This window comes from Sinocyclocheilus rhinocerous, unplaced genomic scaffold (genome assembly GCF_001515625.1).
Source record: "Sinocyclocheilus rhinocerous isolate Xijiao unplaced genomic scaffold, SAMN03320098_v1.1 scaffold1422, whole genome shotgun sequence".
Taxonomy (NCBI): Eukaryota; Metazoa; Chordata; class Actinopteri; order Cypriniformes; family Cyprinidae; genus Sinocyclocheilus; species Sinocyclocheilus rhinocerous.
This window is the reverse complement of record NW_015623657.1, coordinates 545,256-553,699: the sequence shown is the minus strand read 5'-3', so window position 1 is coordinate 553,699 and position 8,444 is coordinate 545,256.

The following is an 8,444-nucleotide window of genomic DNA, read 5'->3' as shown; positions in this document are numbered from 1 at the left end:
GTGGGCGCGTGTGCGTGTGCGTGTGTGTGTGTGTGCGTGTGTGTGTGTGTGTGTGCGTGTGTGGGCGCGTGTGTTCTTCGTACACATGTCAGTTTTGTAGAGTGAGATTTTGGACCAATTTCACTGTGGGCAGGACTACATAACCAACAATTCAATTCAATTCAATTCATTTTAATTGTATTTAATTTTATTCAATTTCATTGTATTTTATTTATTATGATTTATTTTAATATATCCAGTGTATGCATTATGTGTAAATTATTTTAAGAATTGTATTCACATTACAGTAATAAGAAATGGTGAAGTGGTTTAATTTAGTATGCCTCTTGATGTTGTGGTGAAGTATATCCCATACATTATTTTACAGTTTTTGAAAAAATCACCTTAATTTCACATCATCTTGAATTTTAGAGTATTTTCTTTCTGCTTGTTTAGTTTTCGTCTTGTTTCGTTCAAGATGTTTACCTGAGTTTCTAAGCATAGCTTGTTTTGGTTCAATAGCACGTTCAGTCCTGGAGCCTCCCGATATTTTGTTCCACCATGTGGCAATTAATATGTCAAATCAAACACCATAAAAGCAAATAGCAAAACAAATTATGTTTCTATTTCCAGCCCGGTGCTTTTTTCAGAAGACCCTACAGCAGGTTTTGTGGAGACATACGCACACTCAAACAGATGAGGCCTTTCCTTTCTCACAACGCTATGGAAATTACCCAGAGTGGACAACAATGTTAAAAACCTTACCTCGAGACTGTGGCAGTATACATTTTCCCAGTCAAGCCTGTGTCACCCTTGTGACCTTCCACACTAGGCCATGCAGCTATCAATCAGCCTGCGCTCGTCCCTCCCTCTGACCTCTGGGGGGCTTCACACATACATACACACACACACACAACAACACACCGTATTCAACACACACGCAAACACATATACCAGTCATACATGACTTATGAGACCTATAATAACCACTGGCTGACTAAGGAATAACCAGATTATCTGTAAAACACTTGTTTGGGGCTGGTTAGATGAGATTAAACAGAGACGAAAATAAGACTTTTACTAAAAAATCGTTTGGTTGTCAAAAAACTAATCTGAGCTATGCATCCTCATTAATGTAAAACACTTGTTTGGGGCTGGTTAGATGAGATTAAACAGAGAGGAAAATAAGACTTTTACTAAAAAATCGTTTGGTTGTCAAAAAACTAATCTGAGCTATGCATCCTCATTAATTTTGTAGAACTATGTATGTCAACAACTGTCTCATTTATATGTATTTTATTTCTTTTTAGTCTATTTTTTGTCTCTTTTTTAATGTTTTATTTATAATTTTGTCATTTTTATGTGTTTGTCATTTTATGTCTCATTTATAGAGGTTGTATGTCTCATTTTATGTATTTCATTTCTTATTTTGTGTCAATGTATGTCTCATTGTTAGATATTATCAATTTTATGTCATTTATATGTGTTATTTTTTGTCTCATTTTTATGTATTTCATTTTAGTTTTGTTCTAAGTTTTGTCTAATTTTGTCTCATTTTCAAATATTTTATTTCTCATTTCACATTGTCATGTCTCAATTGAATATATTTTATTTTTATTTTTGTGTAATTTCAGTGTATTTTATTTCTCATTTTATGTACATTTTTATATGTTTTATTCATTTTTTATAATTTTTTTTTGTCATTTTTTTTTTCATTTTGTGTCTCGTTTTTAAAGAGTTTGTGTCTTTTTTTATGAATTAATTTTTCATTTTGTCTCATTTTATGTATCATTTTTAGATATTTTATGTCTCATTTTTATGTATTTCATTACCAATATTATCTAATTTTATGTCTTATTTTTAGATATTTTATTTCTCATTTTGTCTCATTTCATGTCTAATTTTGAGATATTTTCTTTCTCATTTTATGTCTCATTTTTGTATATTGTATTTCTAATGTTATGTATTTCCTGTAGGTCACTTTGGATAAATAATAATTAAAAAAAAACACTAACTGAAGAATTTTAGATGAAACATCTGAGACAAAGTTGAAACTTTCAAAATATATAAATATGAAGCATAATTATGTTACTAAGAACTATGAACGAGCAGTGAGTGAGTAAGTCATTCTTCTGTAATATGTATGTTCATAGAAGAAAAAAAAACATATTAATAAACATTTGGTTTATACAATATTACAAATAAAAATACAGAGAGACAGATAAAATGCATATAAATGAGACACTTGTTGACACATCATTATACAGATAAAAGGTGTTCCTTTGGAGGACTTGTAACAACAACGTAAGTATCTAACTGACCTCATGAAGTTATCCTCTAATGAATGGACATAAGCTCTTCGAATAACACTTATGGATATGATTTTCTGAAGTACTCCACGCTAAAAGTGGTCCTGCAGCTGGAGTCGCTTTGTTTAGGGTTCACTCAGGGACATGTAGGAATTTGCTCTAGTTAGAGCAGGGCTAATGAGTGACAAACGGCTTAATTACGGGTCACTTCCTCTGAGGTCATCTATCTGGGACTCATCTTCCAGTCTAATCAATCTAGTGCCCTCACTCCACAGCAGGTGAAGGCCTTGTGCTTCTCTGTTTGGTGGCCATATAAGAGAGTTTGGTTACAGCCACTGGAAGAGAGACTGTGTCCTCAGATTTGGTATTGTGTGAATATAATGTTTGAATTCATGTTGTTTTCATACCTTGGTAGTCTGAGCACAGTTTGAGACATATTTGAGATCTCCAGAGGATACACGTGAGATTATTGAGGTCTGTTTAGTAGGAGAAACATGAGAAGCAAGAGACTCCAGCAAAAGCAAAAAAAAAAAAAAAACTCCATTATAACTCATTGCTGTGTAAGACACAGTTGATTTTAAAGAGATCTAATTTGTGATTTTTCATTTCTAGGGTTTTGTGCATGTGTGTATGCGCGTGTTAACTTACCTCGGCTGTGATCTGCCAGTGAAGGCAGCAGTAGTGAACATGTGTGTGTGTGTGTGTGTGTGTGTAGGGTATGACTGCCCTCCTACAGACACCTCCTGATGTGATGACAAGTTCTGAAGGCCTCCTGCACAGCGTGAAGCCCCCAGCCCCAGACATCTGAGGCATCTCCTGTGCCGCCTGAGCAAAAAACGTACACAGCTAAACGTTTTGTACTCTATCCACATGTTCCCTTGCTCACTTCCCTCGCTCACTCTCTCTCTCACAACCTACTACTGCAGTATCATTTGAGTTCTGACGCTAACAGAAATGAACAAAGCAAAGAGCATGCATGACTAATGGCTCTGTCCAAATATATGCAATTTAATGACATAATCACACAAAACCTTTTAATAACATGTCCAGGTTTATTTCACCTCAAAATCCAAAAGGGGGAAAAAATACATTAAAGGGGTCATATGATGCGATTTCAATTTTTCCTTTCTCTTTGGAGTGTTACAAGCTCTTGGTGCATAAAGAAGATCTGTAAAGTTGCAAAGACTAAAGTCTCAAATCCAAAGAGATATTCTTTATAAAAGTTAAGAGTCAACCATGCCTACCTAAAATGGCTCGTTCTAACACGCGAAACTACTTTGTTTGGTCTTCCAAAAGAGGACACGACTAGAAATCAGTGGTTAAGTTGTATTTACAACACTGTTCCAGAACATCATAACGCATTGGATAGCTGGCCAATCAGAGCACACCTCGCTTTTCAGACCGATTAGTTTTGTAAAAATCGACACGTTTCAGAAAGGCGGGGCATAGAGGAGCAACAATAATGTACAGTATGTGGAAAATAATGTTTTTTTAACCTTAAACCGCATAAACACATTTCATTATACCAAATACACAAAATAATGTTCTTTTTAGCAGCATCATATGACCCCTTTAAGGTTTTTTTTTTGTTTTTACAAAAAGAAATTAAGTATATGTCTCCCCAAAATGTTATTCTTATTAATGGGAAAAAAATATATAATAATTACCTCTCGTTCTCATTACTATATTACAAAAAAAATATTATTTATTTATTTATTTATTTATTTATTATGGTTATTAAGAAATAACAATATATCATATACAGTATGATACAGTATATATATATATATATATATATATATATATATCCCACTCAGTGATTCTGTTTGTTTGTTTGTTTCTTTTTTCTGACATATTGGTGTTATATCTTTCACTTGGATGTTATAAGTTGCTATACAGTGCTAAAGCTGTTTCTCCACACCACCATGTTTAAAAAGTATGGCCCAAACAAATCGAAAACCCTGGTATAAAAATGATCTCTTATGAAAACAATGTACTACAAAATGGAAAAGGTTTTCTTTTCACGTTTTTGAAAAGGTTTGTGTACAGACAACATTATTGTCAAAACTATCCAATAGTCGCACGGATCCACAAAAACCAGTAGTTGGCAGTGTCACTTTGTAAAGAAACTTATGCATGCCTATATACTGAACTTTAAAAACCCATTTTCAAATGTTTGCATTTTCAGGCTGTTGTTGTGTAACTAAATGGAAATGAAATTTTAGTTGAAAATGATGTCATATAATCGCATATAAAAGTTTCAAAATTGTAAACATAACTTGAGAGGCCGTTCATGCCAACTTTCCAACTATTTATAATTCTGCTAGCAGGTGAAGGCTGCATAATTGGTGCTGTATCCAAACACCTTTGTACCTTATTTATGCCTTATTGTACCTTATTATATTAAGGGTGTATATTAGTACCTCAAAGGTACATATTACTTAGAACCTTTTGAAAAGGTACTGCCCCAGTGATCGCTTTGTAACCGTTCTGATAGTTGTGACTTTCTTCACCATGACTTTTCGTGATGACAGAAAACTGTTTAATGCCTAGCTATAGGACAGACTGTTGAACTTCACTACAGATCACATCTTATGCCTTTAATCATCCTTTCGTGGCCTTTTGCGCCATACTTCTTCTATTGTGTCTCGTTTCCTGGAGCGGCATTCGTTCAGAAACTCTATCTCAGTGATGGCATCTGGAGGCTGATCCTCAATCCCGGCTGACCCTCCTCACACCTCCTCTCTCTGGGCCCTTTGAATGGAAATGGTGCGTAAACAAATTCAATCTAACCTGCATTGTGTGCAACTCAGGGGGAGTCAAAGCCGAGCAGTGCAGATCACATGGCTATACTGGTTTTAGGTGCAGATGCCTGCTTTTGGTAGTAATCCAGGTTTATTTGTGTTTAGGGTGGATTACAGTCATTCTCAGGGAGACTGACTGACTGGAGCCGCTCGGTGTAAATCGCCCAGACCACCAGGATGGAGGCAAGATAGAAATGCTGATCTTACATCAGATGACTCAGAGGTCTGAAAAATGATGATAAAGCACTTGTAATTGTTGATATGCCTGAGGACCTTTAAAGGAGTCATTCACCCAAGTTAAATTATGACATTAGTTTCTCACCCTCATGTCACACAAAACTAGTAAGGAATTTAACTATAATTCTAGTTCCTATTCCGCTTGACACACAAGCCTTTCCTCTATATGTTTTTTTGTTGACTTTAAGAATAAACGTTTGCATTTCTATGTGCGTGAGTTTGCACAAGAGCACATTTTGAGATTCAGATAGAGTCAGGAGGGGAAAGGATTTATTAACATCAACACAACACAGAAAAAGAAACATTGAGCATTTAAAAGCAGTCAAAGCTGTTGTGCTATATGTTTGGCATTTACATTTATTGCAACAAACTCACTTTGTTCTTTATTTTAAGTCCATACTTGCATACTTTGGATTTAGTTTATTCTGTGAGATGTGACATGCACCACATCTGTAATCAGGCATATACTGAATTTTTTTTTGTTTGTTTTTTTTGTAAAATACACATAAAGACCTGTTAATGTCTTTAATGTCTGTTAATGATTCACTTGCACAGTCGACAGAAAATAAGATGATAATGGCTCTAAATCTTAAATAAATCTTATATTGCCTCTAAATCGTATATAGTCTACATCGAAGGAAGAATACGACAGTTTCAAATTCATTATTATAACAAACGTTAATATAATTTGGTTCCTTTATTTCTTTATAAAAAAATCACAACTACTTAAAACATACTTAAATAAACAAACAAATAAATAAACAAATAAATAAAATCACTTTGTAAATAAATAAATCACTTTTTACAATCAGTTCATTTCTAATGGATAAAACGTTCTACTCAGTATTTTATTTTTCACTGATTATCCTGTACATATATCCTGCACTGAATACATAAATAAACCAACCAATCAATCAATCAATAACAATTTTCACTCAGAAATGTATAGTACATTTCTCAAACAATTACAAAGAAACAGCAAGTAACACATTGTGTTAAATGTGAAATTGTAAAGTAGAAAAACTGAAACAGTATTTTCTTGTGAAATATACTCCAATAATCTTTACAATGTCAAAAAAAAAAAATCTATCCATTTTACACAGTGAAATGGATTGTGAATGTTGACAAGATTTTTTGACTAGGAGATGGAGACTGTAGTGGCTATCATTACTAAAAGTGCCATGAAAGTTATATTTTGAGTCTTCTAAAGCCACATGATAGGCTCATACACTCTTAAAAATAAAGGTGCTTCACGATGCCATAGAAGAACCTTTTTTGTCTAAATGGTTCCATAAAGAACCTTTAACATCTGAAGAACCTTTCTGTTTCACAAAAGGTTATTTGTGGCGAAAGAAGGTTCTTCAGATTATAAAAAGGTAAGAAAGAGATGTTCTTTAAAGAACCTTTGACTGAATGGTTCTTTGTGGAACCAAAAATGGTTCTTCTATGGCATCGCTTGAAGAACCTTTTGAAGCACTTTTATTTTTAAGAGTGTATGTACGTTATTTGTACACATGTAAGATTTATCCTCTTATCTAATTGGACTGAACTGTGGCAGTTGAGATTCAGTAGATGGTTGCGTCTCATTTGAGTCAGTGCGTCTGGTGTGAGTAATAGCTGTAGTTGGGTGTGTGGTCATCAGCGTCTGCGTCTATTGTGTGTATTGTGTAGTCATCTGCTGTCAGGGAGGATGTGGAGCCGGAATGAACACACTCTTGTTCCAACCATTTCCTGTCCTGCACGCTCGGCCGGCAGGGCCGTCACCAAGACTCACCGTCTCCCTGGATACGGCCCAACAGGGTGCGGTGGACTGTCTGCGTGGGACCACTGGGAGAATCCTGGACCCTGGCCAAACCACAGATATGAGCAAGAACAGAGAATTAATGTTACCGTCTTGTCAATGTGACAAAAGGCCAGACAGTTGTTTTTGTTTGTTTTCTCTCTCTTTGTTCACTATGAAAAATGCATAGCTGTGTTTGAATAACACTGCCATTGTTGCTTTTGTCAAAGTCATTGTTTTTGTTATTATTTCTCCAGTGCCACATCACATAATCCTGGAAACTGCGGCAGAACTGTTAACCAGTTTTATAATAATTAATAATTAATAATAATTTAATTAATAATAATACAATTTAAATTTAAAAAATAATAAAAGTTTAGTCAAAATAATAAACGTACAGTGCATTCAGGCTATACATTTTTTTTTACCAGTATGTGTGTTCCCTGGGAATTTAACCCACGACCTTTTGCGCTGCTAACGCAATGCTCTAGCACTGAGCCACAGGAACATTATATATATTTATATAGTAATATAATACAAATAACAGAAATAAAAAAGAGAAAATCAAATGGAAATGCATTTTAGAGAGTTACTGTAGTCGCAAGATCTTAGGCTTCTAGATGGAGTGTATAAATGAAGGAGTTCAGAGAGGTAGACAGGAGCTAGGTTATGCAAAGATTTATAAACAGAGTAGAATTATGAAATCTATTCTTTGATGAACCGGCAACCAGTGTAGAGATCTGAGAATTGGAGTAATGTGTTCATGTTTGCGACACTTCAGAAGAAGTCTGGCCGCAGCGTTTTGGACTAGATGAAGGCACGCAATTTGAGATTTAGATATACCGCAATATAAGGAATTGCAGTAATCTAGTCGAGATGTAACAAACGCATGAACAGCCATTTCTAGAGTTTTAAATTAAAATTAAAAAAAGCAAAATAAATTACAATATCTTTTTTTTTTATCATGATTAAGATACAAACACCAAAATGTATAGGAGCCTGTTTCCACCACAGAATGAAAAAAAATAAAAAAGGTAAAATAATAATAATAATAATAATACATTTTAAAAAATCGGATTTGCGAGATATGAACTCAGAATTCATGTTTTTTTTCCTCACAGTTATGAGTTTACATCTCGCAATACTGACTTTTTTTTTTGTTTGTTTGTTTCTGCTAGAATAAAAAGTACGAAAGGTACTTGTGACGTTTTTATCTCACAATTCGGGAAATGCAGAATTGTACTCTATCCTGTAAACTGTGTGGAAATCTGAGATCAAATGATGCAATTGCCTTTATTATTATTTTATTTTATTTTTACTTTACTTTTAATCCCC